Source organism: Artemia sp. Qi Xiang Cuo, chromosome 14 (genome assembly GCF_049724085.1).
Source record: "Artemia sp. Qi Xiang Cuo chromosome 14, ASM4972408v1, whole genome shotgun sequence".
NCBI lineage: Eukaryota > Metazoa > Arthropoda > Branchiopoda > Anostraca > Artemiidae > Artemia > Artemia sp. Qi Xiang Cuo.
In genome coordinates, this window is record NC_142807.1 from 32968927 (window position 1) to 32992436 (window position 23510).

At 35.5% G+C, this 23510-nt stretch overlaps 1 protein-coding gene across 2 annotated transcripts in view; it reads right to left on the reverse strand.

Moving 5' to 3' along the window:
- PGAP3 (Per1-like protein PGAP3) overlaps nt 1–23398 on the reverse strand; it is a 66945-nt gene extending 43547 nt beyond the window's left edge. The window contains exon 1 of one of the 2 annotated variants that reach the window (XM_089100266.1): nt 23270–23398. The gene's annotated coding sequence lies outside the window, so the exon portion shown is untranslated. The remainder of the gene's footprint in view (nt 1–23269) is intronic. The other variant, XM_089100265.1, reaches the window with a different exon arrangement.
- Nucleotides 23399–23510: the final 112 nt, after the last annotated feature.

Here is a 23510-nt window from a genome sequence, read left to right on the forward strand (position 1 = left end):
TGTATCGGTGATAGCAGAATTCGTGTCAAACAATATGAACAAAGGGGCTATCAGAAGCGGATTCCGCGCTTGCGGTTTATACCCGTGGGACATAGCCGCGATCGATTTTGAGAAGCTTGCAGTGCGTGTCGAGTCACCTGACGACACTATGTTCGTCGTCAAAATTGACGATATTCAGCAAAAAAAATGGCAGCCCTGCCTCGTATCAACTTTTCCAAGCTTTGGAGGGCACGATAGGAAACAACAAAGTTGAAGAGTTTCGGAATGTCACCCGTTTGCAGTTGAAACCAGAGCTGGAACATGAGAGCCTCTTCAAGATTTGGATTGAACTGACAGGTCAGAAGGCTTTAGAATCACAGGAAACCACAGTTAGTCCAACTGGTTGTTCCTCCCCACCTAGTCAAAAAGAGCTTGGACCTACCTCATCCACCTTACCAGGTTGTGAGACAGAAACCTGGTCTACTTCATCCGTCTCCCAAACCTGTTCAAATGAGATATTGACCTTGATACTAGTCTTCTCACCTTTGTTAATAACTTCCAAGTTCCTGAGCCAGAAATCCCTGTGGACGAGATCTTCAAAGGTGACAGTGCTGAAACAGCAATGGCAACACTTCATCAAGCTACACCAAAGCCCAATGGCACACTCCTCAAAAGTTGGCTCCTCAGCTCGCAAAATGTCTTAGACGGTCGTTAACTCATGACGAGGCTCCTGTGAATACTGTCGAGAGGAGGCGAGTCATCAACATCTTACGAACAAAGACTTTCGAGACAAGAAGAAAAAAAATGCTAGTAAGCTTAAGGATAAGACATTTCATGGAAATAATTCTAACTTACTTATCAGTGACGATGTTCCAGCCGAAATTCGTAAAATACGTAAGCAGTTATTGGCAAAATGTGATAAATTAAGAAAAGTTCACGGATATGATGCATAGATATCCAAGGGAATTCAGGCATATTTGTTTGTTGAAAGACCTGACGGTTCGACTACAAAATACTCGTTTAGTGACTATATAGGCTACTAGAGATCGACGACTTTTCGACTCGAAAAGTCGAAAAGTCTATTTAACAGCTTACGTATTTTACGAATTTCGGCTGGAACATCGTCACTGATAAATAAGTTAGAATTGTTTCCATGAAATGTCTTATCCTTAAGCTTACTAGCATTTTTTTTTATCATAGCAAACTTATCATCTTTTTATCAACAATTTACGATTTCTATCGTAGTGTGTGATCGTAAAATTCACATCCGACATTTCTAATCTACGGCGAACTACCTTTGTGAATAGAACTTTAGCGTTATTATGGTCCTCTAAAACAGCATTCTATGTGATAACATTATTTTCTAATTTAGCGGCTTCCATTCTCACAATCCAACCCATACAATCTTCATTTTTTCTTCTTAACTTTATTATTTAATCGGTACATGTATTTATTTGCAATTTGAGGCATCGCGTATCATTTTCATTCTTTCCAAATTTTCAGGTCAGTATTATTCATCTTATTTTTAAGTAGCAAATGGTCTTTTTCCAGATTATCGACCCTTGCCGTAAGACTTCATAATTGATTGGTGATATTGTCTAGCTTATTTCCATTTTGTTTTACGACATCGAGAATTTCCTTAAAGTCTGCAACTAGTGTTGATAATTCTGGTTTCGAGCTAGAGCTATCCTCTGAGGTGTCTAATGTACTACTCGTACCTTCTTGTCTAGGTTTTTTTCTTTTCCGTCCCAATATGTACTAGGGTAACGTCCGACATAATTCGAACCTTTTTTAAAAAATGCATATCCGAGAAGTTCTCACATTTCTCTTGTCAACATCTAACGTGTTAAGGACAAAAATGGTTTCGCATCGGGTAAAAAAGAACCATTCACGAGTATCATAATTTTTTACGCTTCTACGCTAATTAGCTTTCTCAAAAAGTTGTAAAAATGCACAATTGGTCCATTTTCTGAAATAATTCGAGCCCGTCAAGAAGTGGCCAGGGTGTTCAAATTTTTGTCATGTGATTTCGAACCGGTTTGGAAATAACCGGAAACGTTCTAGTTCAGGGTTTGAAACTGTTCGAATCCCCATGTTTTATACCCCTAATGGTTCGAAAGTAATTTTATTTCGTTTATTTACGTCGATTATTCAGATAATAATACAAAAAAGATACAAAATAGGCACAGCTGAATCACAGTTCAAAACTTTTGGCAAAAGCTAACATAGGTCAGTTCTATGTCTTTAGTATTTTTGAAGCGGAATGGATCAGATCCGACTAGTTCGACAGCTCCGTAAAACGACATTTCTTCGGTGACGACAGCAATGTCGTCGATCTTAGGCCACTTGAGGATTTTTTCTTTAAAGTTCAACCACCATGAATTTAAGCTCGACTTGGTCTTCGTCGGGGAAGTCTTGGCCTATCAGTCGACCAATAAACCCACCCTTTTCGCCTTTCTTTCCGCTGAACCAAACTTGATAGTACTTTTCCAGCTCAACTTTGACTGGCTCTAGGACCGCCTTTCTCACTGGGACGGTGTCTGAGTTCAAGTTGCTAAGCGATGTGTTTAACTGGACTGATGAAGACTCGGCTTCTTTAATTCTAGGTGACATACTACGACGCATAAACGGCTGCTTCTGTTTTTCGTTCTTCTGGTCTCGAAAGTCTTTGTTCGTAAGATGTTGATGACTCGCCTCCTCTCGACAGTATTCACAGGAGCCTCGTAATGAGTTAACGAACGTATAAGACATTTTGCGAGCTGAGGAACCAATTTTTGAGGAGTGTGCCATCGGGCTTTGGTGTAGTTTGATGAAGTGTTGCCATTGCCGTCTTCAGTACTGTCACCTTTGAAGATCTCGTCCACAGGGACTTCTGGCTCAGAAACTTGGAAGTTATTAACAAAGGTAAGAAGACTAGTATCAAGGTCAATCTCTCATTTGAACAGGTTTGGGAGAAGGATGAAGTAGACCAGGTTTCTGTCTCACAACCTGGTAAGGTGGATGAGGTAGATCCAAGCTCTTTTTGACTAGGCGGGGAGGAACAACCAATTGGACTAACTGTTGTTTCCTGTGATTCTAAAGCCTTCTGCCCTGTCAGTTCAATCCAAATCTTGAAGAGGCTCTCTTCTTCCAGCTTTGGTTTCAACTGCATACGGGTGACATTCCGAAACTCTTCAACTTTGTCGTCTCCTATCGTGCACTCCAAAGCTTGGACAAGTTGATCTGAGGCAGGACTACCATTTTTTTGCTGAATATTGTCAATTTTGACGACGAACATAGTGTCGTCAGGTGACTCGACACGCACTGCAAGCTTCTCAAAATCGATCGCGGCTATGTCCCACGGGTATAGACCGCAAGCGCGGAACCCGTTTTTTAGAGCCTCTTTCTTCATATTGTTTGGCACGAATCCTGCTATCACCGATGCAAAACCTATTTTGTTTACTTCAAACCTTCGTTGGCATCTCTGACTCTAACTTGAAAGTCTTTTTTCCTCAAAAGTTCTTTCCATCTTCCCTTCAGGCTCCTAAAAATGACAACATCGACAGGTTGCAGAATAAGCGTAGCATTTGGCGGCAGTATTACCTATTCAATTTGTTCTTCTTTGCATAGTTCACTCAGTTCGATCGTAATATGAGAGGCATGCCCGTCGAGAAACATGAGTACAGGTATCTGGATGTTGGCTCGATTCAGGTAAGGAACCAGAATATTTTTCATACTTTCACAAAAGTTCTGGCCCCGCATCCAACCAGTCCCTTACGCAGAGGCATACATGGAGTCTGGACAAGCGTCCGCAACACTTTTGTGCACTTTTCTCTACTTGTACTAGTAAACGATAAAAGGCTTTGCATATTCACCAGCGCCATTGACCATAAACAGAACGGTAAGGTTCATTTTCTCTTTTCCGCCTGTGTTCCGTATAACTTGGCGGCTGCCCCGCTTCGCGAGAACGTTTTTTGGTGAGGAAGAAACAGAAAACTTGTTTCATCTGCATTCCATATTCTTTGGGGGGTCAACAGCTGGATCCAGAAACTCTTCAAGTCCTTTTTCTTTCAAGTAGTTTTCATGGTTGAGACGCCAGTTTTCGATCTTTTCACCGGTTACAGAAGAACGTCACCCCCCCCCCGTGAAGATTCTCAAGTTTTCGTTTAGAAATGGCAGGATGTCGTTTCAGAAAGGAATAATACCAGTGCTTGGTCGGTTTTCCAGTCGCTGATGAAGCCATGTGGTTTGCTTTTTCCATCATAATTGTCACTGTGTCAAGCAGGTTGGCGTTTGATAATGGGAAACCAGTTCTCTGGCTCCATAAAACAAACTGCTCCAGTTTTTCTTCCTCAGCCTGACTTAGGTAAGAAGGTCCTCGAAGTTTGCCCCTCTTTTGTTTCTTTTCGTTCTCTACTTCGAACCCCTCCTCCTTTTCTTGACTATATGCTTCTGCAACGTCGTTACAGGAATCGAGTACTTCTTTGCTATTAATTTCATCCCGGACGGTCCCATGAAGTAATCTTCAACATCTTGCTTCAAGATGCAATTTTTATAAGTTTTGTAGTTTTCTCGTCTAATTGCTGGTGTCCTTTTCATTCTCTTCTCCTTCACTTGTGTCACTTGTGAAGCTCTTCCATCTGTACTCTCTGCAAAGCTTACATCGTCATGTTCCGTGTCCATGTTGTTTTCCCATTCGACAGCTACCATATCCAACTCCGACTCAGAATCTTCTACGGGAGCAAGAACGTATTTCCCTGGAACTGGCTTTTTTCGGGTTAGTGCATATTTCTGAGGTGCCAAATTTTTGTGCTTTGTTTTTCGCTTTTTCTCAGGTTTCACTTCCTTTTCTCAGTCGCTATCATCTTTTGATCCTTTAGTGTTAGTAGGTGTTATAAACTTTGGCTGGAAAGTTTGGTTCCTTTTCATCTTCCGTGGCGGCCCCACTGGCAGCAACTCTCCCAAGTCTAGTTTTCCTGAAATAAAAACAGACCAGAAACAACAAAGTCGATAAAGTCAAAGTCAAATCTGTTTTCAGTAACCTTTAACGTAAGTTTTCTTTTACATACAAATTGGGTCAATCTTTTTTATTCTTCACTGGGCTACATTTTTAACTACACTTATTTTCTGCTGAGGATAGGAAAATTGTGAAAAATAAGTTTCAGTACTGGGATAAGGAGAGAAAACAATGTAGCAAATTTAAAAAGGAACCCGAGATTCGAACCCTTCCTAAATTTCGAAACCTTCCGGAATGCTGTTCTTTCAAGTAAAATCGTTCGGTATTTATTCGAATCCTTTTCGAACCTGTCGGCAACGGTTCGAAACGACAATAAAGAGTTTGAATTCTGTCAATTCGAACCGTCCAAAACTTTTCGAACAGGGTCCACTTCTCTAGAAGAGAAATGGTAACTGCTACTGGCCTGGAAATTTTAAATTCATCACTTTCTTTCATTAAAATTTCGATCTATGCCTTCCATAGACTGCTAAAATGATGGATCTGAGAGCTAGCGGACCATTCGAACCTTTTCCAGAAAATCAAGATTTTCTGCAGTTCTAGCACCTGTTATGTGACCATTCACCCTCCCTCACATTGAGCACTAACCAATCAGGCGTGTCCAAAAAGAAAACTTGGAAAAGACAACAAATGACTTAAATATGAGACTTTTTTAAAACTTACCTTTTTTCTCCGACATCACTCCGCTAAAGCATGTTTTCAGACACGTGGTCATAAATCTTTTCTTCTTTGAGGTTAATGTTTTATTGCAGCTAGAGACCACAGAAAAGGAGCTTGTGTGCATTACCAGACGGTCCTTGCTCGGAAAGGGCGTTTTTTCGATTTTTAGTAACGAAAAGTTAAAATGTTCGAACCTCCGTCTACTTCTCTAGGGTTCGAATCATACCGGACGTTACCCTAATAGACTTGATATATATCCAACTATCCTTTAAATAATATTTTCACATTAATTTGCACAGAGGTCTTGAATGAGAGCATCGTGATAGCATTGAATGACAATGCTCTCTGACGAGAGCATTGAATGAACTCTAACTGGTGCAGCTTTATTATTAAGCGTTAAGGCCACAGACTTGTTCTAGAATGTGCACGTGTTGATGTTTTCCCGTGTCGTGCTATTCGTGATTTCTTGTCCGACGGATCTAGCTGTGTCGATGATGACTTTTTCGTCAGCCGTAACTCCTGAAGTAATGATTTGTAAGCTCAGGTCTTCTGCAAAAGGGGTATTTTCAGCAAGAATGCAAAGGATCTTGCTACTGTCATGGTCGTCTCTAGCTTCTTTGTGCTGTTTGCTCGTCTCGTATTGGACCTTAGCAAAAGTTTGCATCGATGGATTAATTGCACTACAAGTTGGTGCTAAAAATAACCAAGTCAGCCTTTGGAACTCTTTCATGCAGCTTCCCCTTGTAAGACCACCGTTAATGTTAAACGAGCGCACGAGGACCTGCTCAATGACCAGATCTGACGACAGACCCACCCAAAATATTTCGGATCAGCGGATAACATAACTCCCGTTCTGAAAATTGTCAAACACGTCGAGATCGATAGTCTCCAGCTGTTTCATATTGTGCAGGTACACCCTGGCAGACTTCGCATATAGGAAGTGGTTGAACGCTGCGAAATTCGGCAACATAACTTCAACTGCCCGAAGGTGAAGATTCCAGATCCCCGTACGCTCTGCTTGGATGAACTTCTTCAGTATGTCTATCATTTCCATATATTTCCACGATTTAGAAGCGCCCGAAGGATTCTTACATTCTGGGACTGTGAGGTCCCATTGGTCGCGAAAGGATTATGAAACTGATAGAATATTTATATGAAAGTTGTAATTTTACGTTCAAATAAAGGAAATTTTCATAATCATCGTGATCTAGTACCCTATTCTAGACATCAATTTCGGTGGTGTACGTCTTTATATGGAAACACGAATTTCACCTCCTCAAAATTAATCTCAACCTCAAAAAAAGCCAATTTTTAGTTTTAAGTTCAAATAAAGGTAATTTTCATAATCGCAGTGATCTAGTACCCTATTCTAAACATCAATTTTGTTGTTGTAGGCCTTTATATGGAAACATATAAACCTATTTTTTATATGTTTGCTCCTCAAAATTGACCTCAACCTCAAAAACCTAATTTTTAGTTATGCATTGAAATAAAGGTAATTTTCATAATCACCGTTATATAATACCCTGTTCTAGACGTCAATTTTGTTGTTGTACGTACCCCATAGCTCAAACCAGTAGTGCTTATCTCCATGTGCTGCTATCTACTTCTCCGTTCATAAATTAATATGTGACGCACCTTGAAGTGACCCGACAATGAAGTGACCTTGAATAGCTCAAAGTGACCCGACCTTGAAGACTTTCATTTTTCTTTCTATTGTTGGTTGTTAGTAACATTGGCTTGCAATAAATTTTAAACCTCCAATTTTGTTCCTTTACATGGAAATACGAATTTCACCTCCTTAAAATCAACCCCAACCTCAAAAAACCTAAGTTTTAATTTTACCTTCAAAGAAAAGTGATTTTCCTAATCACCGTGATCTACAGGTATTACCTACTCTATTCTTACCATCAAGTTTGTTGTTTTACGACTATATATGGAAAAACGAATTTCGCCCCCTCAAAATCAACCCCAAAAAACGTTGCAAATGCTTTGGGAGCCTTTTTTTGGCAGAGATGGGCAATCAGATAGCAAATTCCGTTGAAAATCCTGCTAAGAATTTTAAATATTACCTTGGTGTAGCCTGCACTAAGTCGATGGCACTTGCACCTGTCTCTCCTCAAATTTGGTGAATCATAAAAAATCTAATAGGCAATTTGGCTTCTGGGTTTGACGAGGTATACGCTAAAGTTCTAAAAACAGTTCCCCCATCAATCATAGAGCCTGTTACTAACTTAATAAATTTGTCCTTGCAAAAGGGTAAAAAAAAAAAAAAAAGGTAAAGGATGCGGCACTAGACCCTTAAGGTCCAAACCGGCGGTGCTGATCTCCGTTTCGTGGCCCTTCAGCCAGGAAGTGCAATGGGGGGGTGGGGGCCAGCCAACCTATGCTTTCGCAAATCCTTCCTGTTTACCTTCCCCAGATTACTCCAGGTACTTCCCCATAACTACTAAAACAAAGCTAGAAAAATTCCACTGCATGAAGAAGGTTCTCTAGTTGATCTGGATAATTACAGACAAATTTCCATTCTTTCAGTTGTTTCAAGAGAATTGAAAAACCTTTGCAGCAGCAACTACTCTAATTTCTGGAAAAGATAGGATTCCTTAATAATTGCAAGTTTGAGTTCAGATCAGGGTACTCCACCCAATGACTACCTCCTTGGCACTAACTGCGCTGAGTGTATGAATAAACAAATCTTTGGATTTTGGGCTAATACCTGCAGTGGTTCTTGTTGGTATCAGAAAAGCATTTGATAGTACCTACCATTCAATTCTTATTGAAAACTAGAACGTATAGGAGTAAAAGCATTGCTTTGGGTTGGTTTAGCACTTATCCGATATCCGCAGGACTTTATTTGGAGAGAACCCTGGAAACAATGTACTTGTCAAGTGTTCTGTCCCCAAGGGCTCAATATTAGGACTGCTGCTGTTCCTGATACAGGCTACTGACCTGTGAAACCAGCACACAAAAATCTTTGCTGTTGCATTCTATAATATGATGAAGATTCTTTCAACCCAAAGATGAGAATGATGAGTTAGAGGATTTTGCTGATGATACCATGCTTGGCTGTTGTGGAACAGATAAGACCACACTTATGTTCAATCTGATGGATGTTTTGGAGGAGATGAATCTCTTGATGGATGTAAACTGACTTGTTATTAATGTTAAAATTCTTGTGTTTTATTGTTTTCCCAGGTCAGGGGTGTTCATCCCATATATATGGTATCCTAACATCCAGAGGTATGATCAGCTGACCAGAAAAGCACGTTTCAAAATCTCACTTGCAAAGCATGAATTTGATACACAAAGAATTCCTGATATTCATTAGAAATTCTGAGGAGTACTGTACTTGTTACTGGAGTCATTGCATTAACTATCCTGCTTGGCGTGTTCAAATTTTTAGCTGATGAACTGCAATCTTCATTTAAAACTTTTTTTGACCTATCTCTGACCAGCATAATCAGCATACTTGATCATTTGAATCTCCACATACCCATCATGTCAACCACATTTTTTGCTCCAAATAGAATATATGCAATGATATGGAATCTGAACCATGAAGAACTGAGAGGTAGGAGCTACCTTGCATCATTTAAAAAAGAGTAAAAGATTATTTATTAGCATGAGAAAAGAATACTTATCTTTGACGCGAGATAAGATTGTGTCTGAGAGTAGGAGTCAGCTCTAAGTATTTAGGTTTAAAAATGTAAATATTGTAGTTCTCAGCATCCAGGAATGGATTGAGATGTTTTAATTACGTGATATTTATTTACTTTTTGTTTTGTCAATAAACCCATTGAACCATTGATGCTACTTGTAGAGATCCTTACAGATTAAAAGTTTGAACTCATATCCCATGGATTTCAAAAATTAATGCTATGCAAAGTAGTGTCAGCAAGACTAAAGTCACAAATCAAACAGCTTGGGGTAACAAACTGTAAATTAAGAAGCAACTCGTGTTAGTAGTGATTTAAAGAGCAAAATAAAAAATCAGACAAACTGAATATATTCCTTATTTGAGGGAGCTGCTCCTTTCTTTGCTAGAGTTTCACTTTTTGCCATGATCCTTTAAGAACGACTACATGACTGATCAAACACAAAATCTGTTGGATTGGACTGAATAGCATCTTTAAAGCACTATAACACTTTGGCAAAAAGAGCAAGGAATTGAGGATGGAGCATCTCCCTTATAAATGAAATAATTAAGTTTTAATGGCTTTTTTTACTTTCACACAAAAAAAAAATGTTTTTATTCCATCGTCGATCAGGTCACTGTTAAGTATACAAGACATATCTCAGCTTGGTGTGCCAAATACAAAAGGGTTACCCCTTGTTTATCAAACTCTGTTCAGTGAAAAAAAAATGAAAAAAAAACAGCAAAATAATAAATTTCCTCTCTACCCTCTCATATTTTTGGGACTGGGAACACTGGGAATAATTAGTTCAAAAGCTGTAGAGGGGACTGACAGTGATTGCAAAAGGAAGATAAAAGACCCATGAAAACCTTCTAAAGGCTAGAATGTCATTTGTGCTGCAGAGCAGTTTTGATCACCAATTAGCAGAAAATACTGCGTTTTTTTGCAGTCAGCATAGCCCTATTGTAATTTCTCTCCTCATATTGTCTTGAAAGCTGTTGAGAGCCTCAACTCCATTAAAGCCCTCAGTATAGATAGAATCAGTCCTTCATACCTGATGAATGAGAGTAAAGTTATTTGATTATTGTTCCTAGACCCTACAAATGTGCATTTTGTAAGGATTAGTCTAGGATAACTTTTGTTACAGTTTTAGAACTAATGTGCTGGGAAAAGGCAAGAATCCCTCAGAGTGCAGATATTCAGAGTGAATATTTTGATTCCTTATATTGCAAGCCGTGCACTAGCAGGGCTAGAACAGCATGGTGTTCAATAAAACCTCAGATGAGGCTTTGCTCATTGGTTGCTGAAGCCGATTTTGGAAAGTAATCTTGACTGTAATAGTGCTTTATATATGTGTCTTGTTGACCTCTGGACTACATTCAACTTGGTGATACCCTTCAAATCCTGACTTGCACTGTTAGAATCACGATTTGATCCAAGAATGGTACTGATCATCCAGAATGTAGGGTACAAAAACAAAGATTGCTGGGACCAATCCAACTGCTTACAGAGGCTAAGCGGGGATCTCAGTTAAACCCAGTTGTTTTTAGTTGTGCTATTTATTGTGCTACCTGGTATATAAGAGACTCATTTTTTCTTAACGCTACTGACTTGAGCTTTATTTCATATTCACTCAACCTTTTGCAATTCAGCAATATGCTAGATGGACCACATCATAATATGAGTAAAGATACATTATGGTGTAGAATATCCAAAAGGATCTATTTTATATTGTATTTCTTTTAATTCTTCTTTTTGTGTTTTTTTTGGGGGGGGGGGGGGGGAGGCTGGGGTCTCACAAGCACAAGTTATCACAGCAGGGTAAGAAAAAGTTTAATGAAATTAATTTGCTCTCTTAAATACCATTTGCCTGGTTTTGAAACACCAGGGAACCAAGCTTCACTGGGCAAAAACTCTCAGGTTGACAGTTGATATAATCAGGTTTAATCAGCCATCAGCAATATCTCAGCAACATCTTAAAGCATAAGTTAAAACATTTGTGCATGTTGAGAGGATATTCAAGAAACCAAAAGGCACTTCATGAATACTGCTACTGCTTCTACTACTATTGCTAATATTACTACTACTGCTACTAATATTACTAAGGCTAAGGGTATTAAGGTGAGATTTAAAGGAAATGTCGAGGGGATATTACATTAAATGAAAGAAGACTATTTGCATGCAGGTTGCCAAAAGGGCATTTTAGCAATATCTCACAAATGGCTAAAAGCATTGAATTGACACTTTCAGGGTATCTTGAGGAAGATGATGAAGTAACAAAGATGCATTGTGAGCATACTACTACTATTACAAATCTGATTGCTGGTACTATTGGTTTTTTAGGGTATTAAGTTGAAACTTTCAGGTCATACTGAGAGGAATGTTGACCTAGCCAAAACGCAGTACATACATACTACTACTATTGGTGCTACTCCTATAACTACTACTGATACTACTATTACTGAGGCTAAGGGTGTTAAGGTAAAACTTTTGGGAATGTTGAATTAAATCAACATACTATATACATGCAGTTTATCAAAAGGGTGTATCAGCAATATCTTAGGAACACCTGAGAGTATCAAGTTGAACTTTCAGAGAATATTGAACCAACCAAAAGGCACTTTGTGCACACTACTGCTGCTAATGCTACAACTACTACAACTGCCAATACTACTACTACAAAGGCTAAATATATTAGGGAAAAGCTGGGTGGGATGTTAAATTCAAACAAAACACAATATGTGAATGCAGGTTGTCAAAAGGGCATATAAGCAACATCCCAGGGATAGCTTTGGATAGTAAGTTGAAACTTCCAGGGCATACTGAAAGGAATATTAAACTAACCAAATGGCAGTATGTGCATACTACTACTACTACTAACACTGCTACTATTACTAAAGCTAATGGTGTTAAGGTGAAACTTTCCAGGAATGCTCAAGAAGAAATTGAACTAAATCAAAATACACAGTATGCATGCAGTTTATCAAAAGAATGCAACAGAAATAACTCAGGAAAAGCTTAGAGTATTAAGTTGAACCTTTCTGAGAATGTTGAACTAACCAAAAGGCACTTTGCATACTACTGCTAATGCTGCTACTAATATTACTGCTAATGGTAATATTACTACTAAGCAAGGTTGTGGAGTCAGTCCACTTTACTACCAACAAGCAACTCATACTCCAGACACTTGTGGTGTACTTTAGTACTGACTCCTGAAACTTCAAACATAATTGCTCCATCTCCTAACATTTTCTTAAAAGAAGTAAGAACTCCTACATAAACTCTGATTATTTATGTAGTTGTACTTTAGTACTATGGTGCAAAAAAAAATCCCATTCACTATAATTAGTCTACAATACAAATTTTGTTTATTGTTGCCACTTTGTAGTAGTATTTAAGAGTATTTAGCTTGGCTCCAGACTTTGTGTTTCTATAACTCTAACTCCAAAGGGTCTTATATTATTTCAGTTACTCTGACTCAACCTCCACAGCCCTGCTACTAAGGCAAAGGGTATTAATGTGAAACTTTTATGGAATGTTGAACTAAAACATACCTCACAATGCACATGCAAGTTGTCAAAAGGCCAGAAATACTTCAAGAGTACAGTACTCCCTATCAGCTCCAAACAAAGAATCTAGGGGAAAGGCCCAAAAAAACACCTAAACAAATTACCAACCTTGGAGAATACTATCAATTTTTCTCCAACCATGTTGTGCCACTTTGGAACTCTAAGCAATTACACCAGCCTTCTGTAAATATTTACATATTCACATAATTTAGCTAGGAATAAAGTGAATACATTATCTGATGCATTTTTATGCTCTTTCCTAACTCTATAATTGCTTATAGGGCAAATTTCATTTGATGCTCTTAGAGGGCAGTGATTTGGAGTTGAAGTTTTAGTATATTTTTGCTGAATGGAGTCAGAGTTGGAATATTGAAAATTTAAAAGGGCTTAAAACAGCTCAGAGTCACTAAAATTTTTAGAATTTTGTTTCCAAAAAAAATCTGTGGAAAACTTGTCATTTGCAGCTGATTCAGGAATGGCAATTACTATTTACATTAGCATTAGTAATAAATTGTTATTTGGAAAACAAATTAGGGTATAAGCCTAGATAACTAACTGGAGAGAAGGAAACATGGTGAGAAAAAAAAATACACATATATATATATATATATATATATATATATATATATATATATATATATATATATATATATATATATATATATATATATATATATATATATATATATATATATATATATATATATATATATATATATATATATATATATATATATATATATATATATATATATATATATATATATATATATATATATATATATATATATATATATATATATATATATATATATATATATATATATATATATATATATATATATAAATATATATCATATTTTAATAGCTTTTTCTGTAGTTTTGTATCATTACTGAAACAGAGCACCCTTAACAAAAATTTGTGTTTTGTGGACTTTTCAAAATTAAACCAACTTTTAAAAATTGTAAAAAATCAATGAATTTCTTAGAAAAAGATATATATATATATATATATATATATATATATATATATATATATATATATATATATATATATATATATATATATATATATATATATATATATATATATATATATATATATATCATATGTATATCACATTTTAATAGCTTTTTCTGCAGTTTTGAACCATTAGTGAAACAGAGCACCCTTAAAAAAAATTTGTGTTTAGTGGACTTTTCAAAATCAAACCAACTTTTAAAAATTGCAAAAAATCAATGAATTTCTTAGAAAAAGTGGGAAAACAGTGAAAAAAGTGAAGTAAAATTTTTGCTGCATGCCAAATGTGTTAGCTATAATTATTCAGCATATTATGAAGTAAGAATTGTTTTCTTAACAAATTTTCTTCTCTCAAGTTAGTTATCTAGAGTTATACCAAATAAACAATCACAAACCCTAACTAGGTAACTTAAAAGCCCTCACCTTGAACAACAAGAAAAATCATATTTTTTTCATGGGTAGCACTGATGTCTCCTGTTCTTCTTTTTTTGTGCATTTTTTTGTTAAATTCTAGTTCAGCTACTTTTCACTATCATGAAAAGGGGTTAGGGAAATGAATCATTCAGGGATGGATATACAGACTAAAGTAAGTCCCAGGAAGGTATTTTAAAGTTCCTACATCCACTCCTTCTCTCCAAAGAGAGCAGTGACCTTTCATGACCTTATTAAAGTTCAAACATCATTTGATGCCTTTTTTAACATCTTTCATAATACAATAATCACTTCTATTGCAAATTGCATCTTGTGCCCTTAAAGGGAAACCAAAAGTATTTTATATGAATTATGAAAGAGCATAAAAAAAGCATCAAATGATGTTTTCACTTTCATCCTAGCTAAATTATATCCTAGAAAATGCAAATTTACCAAGAACTTTACCCACCACCCCCCTAATATGCAAATATTTTTGGCCCTCAATTCATTACTAAAAGTTTCATTTTCTAAACCTAACCCCTTTCCAAGATAGGAGAAACTAGCTAAACTAGAATTTTACTAATACCTTTTCTCTTATTTTTAGATATAGCTTATATGCCTGTGTTAGCATCAATCTGGTTAAAACTAGTATTCTCATAAACTGTATTAATAGTGAACAAATTGAGAAACAAAAAATGTATGGGAAATATCTAGGCTAGGCCTAATATGGGCTAAATATTTGGATAAGGCTAGAAAGACTAGGCTGGATTTTTTCCATAAGTTTTGAACCAATAGGGCCCAAAATATAACTTGTTACGTTGTCTTTAGCTTTCACACTATGGAGTATAGTTAAAAAATTTGTTAAAATCTAATTAGATGGGTAAATTTTTACCAAATCATATTATTGAGTTGTGAATAATGTGAACACAACATTTGATGTCCTTTTTGGTAAAATTCTACTTTAGTTACTTTTGGCTCTCTTGGAAAGGGGTTGGGTTAGGAAAATGAAACTTTCAGGGATGGATGTACATTCTAAGGTATGTCCCGGGAAGGTCCTTTGAAGTCCCTCCCTCCACTCATCCCCCCTCTATATAATGGTAAATTACTGCACATTACTAGTTGTTTTTAACTCATATTTCATCCTATATTACTATCATAAATATAAATCACTGCTTACCTTACACAACTTCTGCTTTTAACCTTGTTCATTAAAATATTTTCCAAAATCCTATTTAAATCCTAAGCCATTTAATTTTCAACCCATGCTGACTTTCTTTATGGTATATGAAACCAGCTTTGTTGTGATGTCACACTTGCCTTATCAGAAATCCTTACCCTTAAGGGTAGCAGGCACATGCCAAACAACTCTGTTGATAAGACCATTTAAACTGTATTAATTAAGGAAAGGATTTGACAACAGAGACCAGTAAAAATAACCTAACCCTTTTTAGAGGACAAATTATGTAATGGGAAGATGTTTTTGAAATTCCCCTTCCACCCGAACTTAAAATTTTCTAAAATTCTACTTTAGAAGTTTTAAAATATTTCTAAAGTACTAAAAGATAGAGTACTAAGAACATCAGAATCGACTTCAGAGGACACATTATATCACGGGAAAAGGTTTTTGAAATCACGCTTCGCCAAACTCAAAATTTTCTAAAATTCTACTTTAGAAGCTTTTAAAATATTTCTAAAGTACTAAAAGATACAGTGCTAAAAACATCAGAATCGACTTCAGAGGACGCATTATATCACAGGAAGATGTTTTTGAAATCTCCCCTCCCCCCAAACTCAAAATTTTTCAAAATTCTACTTTAGAAGCTTTTAAAATATTTTAAATATTTCTAAAGCGCTAAGACATAGAGTGCTACAGACATCAGAATCAACTTTAGAGGACAATTTATGTCATGGGAAGATGTTTTTGAAATCCCCCTCCCCCCAAACTCAAAATTTTCCAAAATTCTACTTTAGAAGCTTTTTAAATATTTCTAAAGCACTAATAGATAGAGTGCTAAAAACATCAAAATCAACTTCAGAGGACACGTTATATCACGGGAAGAGGTTTTTAAAATCACCCTTCACCCCAAACTCAAAATTTTCTAAAATTCTACTTTATAAGCTTTTAAAATATTTCTAAAGTATTAAAAGATACAGTGCTAAAAACATCAGAATCGACTTCAGAGGACACGTTATATCACGGGAAGATGTTTTTAAAAGCACCATACAACCAAATCAAAAAATTTTCAAGAATTATAATTAAGTAGATTTAAAAATATTTCTAAATCACTAATACAAACAGTGCTAAAAACATCAGAATCGACTTCAGAGGACACGTTATATCACGGGAAGAGGTTTTTAAAATCCCCCTTCCCCCAAACTAAAAAATTTACAAAATTTTACTTTCAAAGATTTTTTAAATATTTCTAAAGCGCTAAAAGATACAGTGCTAAAAACATCAGAATCGACTTCAGAGGACACGTTATATCACGGGAAGAGGTTTTTGAAATCACCCTTCCCCCCAAACTCAAAATTTTCTAAAATTCTACTTTAGAAGCTTTTAAAATATTTCTAAAGTATTAAAAGATACAGTGCTAAAAACATCAGAATCGACTTCAAAGGGCACGTTATATCACGGGAAGAGGTTTTTAAAATCCCCCTTCTCCCCAAACTCAAAATTTTCTAAAATTCTACTTTAGGAGCTTTTTAAATATTTCTAAAACACTAAGACATAGAGTGCTAAAAACATCAGAATCGAATTCAGAGGACACGTTATATCACGGGAAAAGCTTTTAAAATCCCCCTTCCCCCAAACTAAAAATTTTCATAAATTTTAAGTTCGTTTTTTTGTTAATTTTTTATATTTCGCCACTAGTTAGATTTCTAAAAAAAACTGAATTAATTTCAGAGTACACTTTTTATTACAGGAAATGCTTTTAAAATCTCACTTCCCCCTAAACACAAAATTTTAAATAATTATAATTTAGGAACTTTTTAAATATTTATAAATCGCTAAGAAATACAGTGCTAAAAAGATCAGAATCGACTTAAGAGGACACGTTATATCACGGGAAGAGGTTTTTAAAATCCCCCTTCCCCCCAAACTCAAAATTTTCTAAAATTCTACATAAGAATCTTTTAAAATATTTCTAAAAAACTAATAGATAGAGAAATAAAAACATCAGAATCAAGGTCAGAGTACATGTTGTATCATTGACAGAGTCTTTTTAAATTCCCCTTCCCCCCAATCTAAAAATTTGCTAAAATTCTGATGTAGAAGCTGTTTAAATATTTCTAAAGCGCTAAGACATAGAGTACTACAAATATCAGAATCATCTTTAGAGGACAAATTATGTTATGGAAAGATGTTTTTTAAATCAACCTTCCCCCCAAACTCAAAATTTTCAAAAATTATACTTTAGATGCTTTTTAAATATTTCTAAATCACTAATAGATAGAGCGCTACAAACATCGGAATCGACTTCAGAGGACAAATTATGTTATGGGAAGATGTTTTTTAAATCCCCCTTCCCCCAAACTCAAAATTTTCCAAAATTTTGCGTTAGAAGTTTTTTTAAATATTTCTAAAGAGCTAAGACATAGAGTGCTACAAACATCAGAATCAACTGTAGAGGATAAATTATGTTATGGGAAGATGTTTGTGAAATCCCTCTTCCCCCCAAACTCAAAATTTTCTAAAATTCTACTTTAGGAGCTTTTTAAATATTTCTAAAGTACTAAGACACAGAGCGCTAAAAACATCAGAATTGACTTCAGAGGACACGTTATATCACGGGAAGAGGTTTTTAAAATCCCCCTTCCCCCCAAACTCAAAATTTTACAAAATTTTACTTTAGAAGCTTTTTAAATATTTTTAAAGCTCTAAGACATAGATCGCTACAAGCATCAGAATCTACTTTAGAGGAAAAATTATATTATGGGAAGATTTTTTTGAAATCCCCCTTCCCCCCAAACTCAAAATTTTACAAAATTTTACTTTATAAGCTTTTTAAATATTTTTAAAGCGCTAAGACATAGAGCGCTACAAACATCAGAATCAACTTTAGAGGACAATTTATGTTACGGGAAGATGTTTTTTATGTCATGGGAAGATGTTTTTGAAATAGCCATTGAAATTTTGACAAAACAAAATTTTACCTTAATTTTCAGTTATCAGTTTCTTTTTCTCTGGCTTTAGTTCTGAAAATACAATTCCAGTTATTTGAGCAGAATTTTAAGCCATATCAAATGTTTTATTTCAAAAATTTTGGAAATGTATTTGCATACATTTGAAACCTTATAAGTTGGGATTGAGCAAATTTTTGAAGCTGAAAACAATTTTGTTGTACTTCATTTAAACAGAAGATCTATTTTGTAAGGTTCCATTGCTATAACTCACAAATTTTAAAGGTCATTCAAAGTTTTAGAAATCCCCCTTACCATTCATCCCATTCCCCCTTCATACTCTAAAATCTGGTTGGTAATTTGAAAAGCCTTATTTTCCACGGGGGTATTTTTTTGGGGGGAGGGGGATTTTTTGTGAGGGTATTTCCCGTGGGGGGGGGGATATTTTCTGCGGGGAGGTATTTTCCGGGGGGAATTTCCGGCCGGGATTCACCAAGAACCACAAATTTGATGGTATGAGTTTTATTAAAATCTTTTAATTTTAGGGGTTGTTTCCCCCTTTTACAAAACTCAGACAAATTTGTTAGACATGCAATTTATCAACCAGATTTTAGAGTATTATTCCGGTGCAACACGTTGCAACGAAATGGTCAGCTTAGATTAGTATAAGCAGGGGCACCGCGAGCAGGTTGCCAACTTTGTTTCTAAACTATTATATTTTCATCCTATTTTATTTTATTTCATTACCAGTAACCAAACTTAACTTCTTTCGTGTATAGTGGTGGTTTATTTATAATGCACAAGTACCGAATAATCTATAGTCAAATATTTACTTCTGCCCCCTCTTTCCCCCTCCCTATTTACACTCTAATAACGTCTCGTAGCTTCAAGAATGAAGATTTTTACACTAAACTATTTTTACCAAAAAATTTGAATTGATTTAAGAACAAGTGGGGTTAGATACAGTATATTGCCAAATTTTCTGTTACAACGTTTTAAACATTAATTAGTAAATAATACCCATAAAAAACAAATTAGTTGGGGTTATAAAGCTCCGATATATATTTCATGAAATGGTGCATTCTCGAGGAGATTGAATATTTTTTTTGAAATAGTGCTCTGCCAGATATCCTTCCATATGTTCTTCTCTTCTGCCATATCTGGGTATATTGTCTCGAACGTCACGCCAGTGTCTTTCGATGTTTTGTGTGTGAGCACCTGTTGCAGGGTCAACAAAATATGCTGTGGTTGACGCGTAAATGCTGATAGACCTGGCTAGCCAGGCAATCGTAGGCCCTCCAACAGTTACTGATAATTGTTTTCCCTGGCAGGATTCGGTTTTGGATAATTCCCAACAACGTGGCACTACTTCTATCCAGCATAGAAACCATGAATGAATTACCAGTTCCTTGCTCTATTCCACCAAATACCCATTTACCCTTGACAATCCGACCACTATTATATTTACGCTTCCCAAATTGGGCTTCATCTATCTCAACAATGACTCCTCCTCCCAAAGGAGCTAAGTTTGAATGACATATGTACATACAAACCTCTCTTCAGAACTGGCTCCAATCCACAAAGGTTTGTTTACAACAAGTAAAATTGTTGATCATTAAATCCTCCATTGGAGGCGGTATTTGAAGCCAAATCATCAAAAAACGGAAATTTTCTAGCTCAGAAAGGTGTGAACAATCCATCCATGTTTTGTCATAGATTGATTTCGAAAAATTACACTTAACCTGAGAATATTCTTGGCCACCTCGGATAGGTATAAGCCTAGACTTCTGGCAACGGAACAAATTTCTATATTTTACGCAAATCTGGCAACAAATATCGCAATTCCTGCTTCTCAATAACATGCCATGGTTATAATACAACCCTAAGACTGCCTCAACAGTAGGAAATTGAACAATACCACCACAGAAATTTATTTCACAAAAATTGCAAGACATATCTCAATAATTGTCATTTACATACTGAAGCTGTAACTTGTAATATCTGTTGAAGCATTAATTAATTGTTTCATTGTTAAACGGCAGGAATAGTCGAACAAAGATAACAGTGAATTGGGTTATAAATATATTGGAAAGATAGGTCAACTTAGTATGTGTTTTTCCTGCATTTGAAATAGTCGCTTCTTAACAGATGTAAATATCCTAGTCGATTCTGATGTTTTTAGCACTCTATTTATTAGTGCTTTAGAAATATTTAAAAATCTACTTAAGTATAATTTTTGAAAATTTTTATTTTTGGGAGAAGGGTGATTTTAAAAACCTCTTCCCGTGATATAACGTGTCCTCTGAAGTCGATTCTGATGTTTTTAGCACTCTATCTTTTAATACTTTAGAAATATTTTAAAAGCTTCTAAATTAGAATTTTCGTAAATTTTTAGTTTGGGGGGAAGGGTGATTTCAAAAAACTCTTCCCGTGATATAACGTGTCCTCTGAAGTCGATTTTGATGTTTTTAGCACTCTATCTATTAGTGCTTTAGAAATATTTAAAAAGCTTCTAAAGTAGAATTTTGGAAAATTTTGAGTTTGGGGGGAAGGGGGATTTCAAAAACATCTTCCCATGACATAAATTGTCCTCTAAAGTTGATTCTGATGTCTTTAGCGCTCGATGTTGTAGCGCTTTAGAAATATTTAAAATATTTTAAAAGCTTCTAAACTATAATTTTCCAAAATTTCGAGGGGGGGGGGAGGGGGGATTTCAAAAAAAATCTACTCGTGATGTAAAGTGTCCTCTGAAGTCGAGTATGAGGTTTTTAGCACTCTATGTTTTAGAGCTTTAGAAATATTTAAAAAGCTACTAAATTAGAATTTTTGAAAATTTTTAGTTTGGGGGGAAGGGGATTTTAAAAGCCTCTTCCCGTGATATAACGTATCCTCTGAAGTAGATTCTGAAGTTTTTAGCACTGTATCTATTAGCGCTTTAGAAATATTTAAAAAAGCTTCGAAAGTAAAATTTTGGAAAACTTTGAGTTGGGGGGAAGGGGGATTTAAAAAACCTCTTCCCGTGATCTAACGTGTCCTCTGAAGTCGATTCTGATGTTTCTAGCACTCTATCTGTTAGTTCTTTAGAAATATTTAAAAAGCTCCTAAAGTAGAATTTTAGAAAATTTTGAGTTTGGGGGGAAGGGGGATTTTAAAAACCTCTTCCCGTGATATAACGTGGCCTCTGAAGTCGATTCTGATGTTTTTAGCACTGTATCAATTATTTCTTTAGAAATATTTTAAAAGCTTCTAAAGTAGAATTTTAGAAAATTTTGAGTTTGGGGGGAAGGGTGATTTCAAAAACCTCTTCCCGTGATATAACGTGTCCTCTGAAGTCGATTATGATGTTTTTAGCACTCTATCTATTAGTGCTTTAGAAATATTTAAAAAGCTTATAAAATATAATTTTGGAAAATTTTGAGTTTGGGGGGAAGGGGGATTTCAAAAACATATTCCCATGAAATAAATTGTCCTCTCAAGTTGATTCTGATGTCTGTAGCGCTCTATGTCGTAGCTCTTTAGAAATATTTAAAATATTTTAAAAGCTTCTAAAGTAGAATTTTGAAAAATTTGGAGTGTGGGGGGAGGGGGGATTTCAAAAACATCTTCCCGTGATATAACGTGTCCTCTGAAGTCGATTCTGATATTTTTAGCACTGTATCTTTTAGTACTTTAGAAATATTTTAAAAGCTTCTAAAGTAGAATTTTAGAAAATTTTGAGTTTGGGGAAGGGTGATTTCAAAAACCTTTTCCCGTGATATAATGTGTCCTCTGAAGTCAATTCTGATGTTTTTAGTACTCTATCTTTTTGTACTTTAGAAATATTTTAAAAGCTTCTAAAGTAGAATTTTAGAAAATTTTAAGTTTGGGTGGAAGGGGAATTTCAAAAACATCTTCCCATGACATAATTTGTCCTCTAAAAAGGATTAGGTTATTTTTACTGGTCTCTGTTGTCAAATCCTTTCCTTAATTAATACAGTTTAAATGGTCTTATAAACAGAGTTGTTTGGCATGTGCCTGCCACCCTTAAGGGTAAGGATTTCTGATAAGGCAAGTGTGACATCACAACAAAGCTGGTTTCATATACCATAAAGAAAGTCAGCATGGGTTGAAAATTAAATGGCTTAGGATTTAAATAGGATTTTTGAATATATTTTAATGAACAAGGTTAAAAGCAGAAGTTGTGTAAGGTAAGCAGTGATTTATATTTATGATAGTAATATAGGATGAAATATGAGTTAAAAACAACTAGTAATGTGCAGTAATTTACCATTATATAGAGGGGGGATGAGTGGAGGTAGGTACTTCAAAGTACCTTCCCGGGACAAACCTTAGCATGTACATCCATCCCTGAAAGTTTCATTTTCCTAACCCAACCCCTTTCCAAGATAGCCAAAAGTAACTAAAGTAGAATTTTACCTCTTTTTTTTATGCTGATTACAAATATAGTAATCATTTCTATTGGAAATGAATTTCAGCTGCCCCCCCTATATATGCTAATTCAGGGCATATATTTCTACAGCCTAACCTAACCCTGAATAGGCATATATAGGGGGGGGCTGAAATTCATTTCTAATAGAAATGATTATTATATATGTAATCAGCATAAAAAAGGCATCAAATGGTGTATTCACTTTATTCCTAACTCAATAATATGATTTGGTAGAACTTTACCAAGGTATCATCTTTGAGGGTCTGTAAAGGGCTTAAAATTGAATATGAAATAGAAACAAATGACATATTTGGATTCAGGATGAAATTCTGATTATAGTGGTAGGTTTGCATATGAGCTTTCTGAATACTCTGCTAATATATAGCCTATATATTTACCAACTCATGCTATAAATTGACGAATTAAACTCATTTGTTTGAAGATTTTTACCTAGCCAGTCATGAGTTGAGTTGATTTGAGGTCACCTCACGTCTTCAAGGACCTTGTGACCAAATTTCGTGTAGGCTAGTTAGTCACATCACATCCAGTAATACATTCAAAATATTTGCCACGTCCGAGATCTTGGAGTCTTGTATGATTTTGACAATCTCTAAAAATAATTGGGAGTTGTTTGAAAACTTATAAAAAAAAAATCCCATTTTAAGACAAAAAGTATTAATTTCACGAAATA